We start from the raw sequence: 1,169 nt of genomic DNA on the forward strand, positions 1-1,169 counted from the left end.
GACCGGAAATATCTTGAGGAAAAATCTTTATACGGAACACTATTATTTTATGGAGCTAATGGAAATAAGAACCCAAAAATATGAAAGATATTTTTTTTAAAGAGCGTATATTCAAATCCTGGGACGTTTTTGAATGCACACATACATATATGTCCGTTTTGAAGAATCTATGTCGGTTATGCCTTTTTTATGCTTATTAAAGTTACTTTATTCCTTTTTTTACTTTCGATTAGTTTATCTCCTGAATAAATGTTTGGTTTGCAACATTTATTTGTGTTTATTTTTGTTGGAAGTTTTGTTTTTATTTACTAGTATTACGATCACTGTTAGTACATAATCGCTTTTCAGGTTTTATCTGCAGTTTAAAAAAATGTCTTTTTTTTTTTTTAGTTTGATCTTAAAATTTAAATGGAACATAAGATATTTTCTTTTTCAATCTGTTTTTTGTCCTTAACATTCAGAACTTTAATTACTTTTTATTATATCGTAAAAATTAATAAAAGTCTGTCCATTGTTGACGACCTTGCAAGAACGGGTTTTTAAAGTTTTAGTGTCTGTTGTAGATAATTCAATTAGCCGAAAGCGTGTTCTGGTGCATACTATTCATTTCATCGGAAAATGGTACGACTTGCTTGTAACTGCGGGCGACCAAAATTCATCCCAAAATGAACGGAGATTTCTTAACACTACAACTGCAGAAGGCCTTAGATGCATTTTAAATTGCTTAAAAAAAGTACTCGTTCTCCTATGATACTGTGACCAAAAAGCTAGGCCAATATCGGAAGTTATATTAAACTGGACGGGTATATCAAATATCAGAAATATTTTTTTTTCCTACTTGCTAGCATTGTGTCAAATGCCTATGTCAAATTTTACCACAAAAACGTCAGCAGTGCTTCAACTGCATTTGGCAAACGCACGACGAAAAAAATATGTATCCCGTTTTGTACAATGCTTGATTTTATTGTGAAAGAAATTGCATTAAATTTTGCCAGCGATTACGGTGGGGGGACTTGGATCTACGCATAAGGCCTGGAAACAACCAATCAATTGGGTGAATAACCTGCAAAATGTGAACAAAGTTCGAAAAATCATATCAAAGTCGTTTAAAAATCAAGGTGATGTTAACAGTTTTCTTTGATTATCCTAACGGCGGACCAAACTGTTAA

The sequence above is a fragment of the Glossina fuscipes genome, unplaced genomic scaffold (genome assembly GCF_014805625.2).
Source record: "Glossina fuscipes isolate IAEA_lab_2018 unplaced genomic scaffold, Yale_Gfus_2 61, whole genome shotgun sequence".
Lineage (NCBI taxonomy): Eukaryota > Metazoa > Arthropoda > Insecta > Diptera > Glossinidae > Glossina > Glossina fuscipes.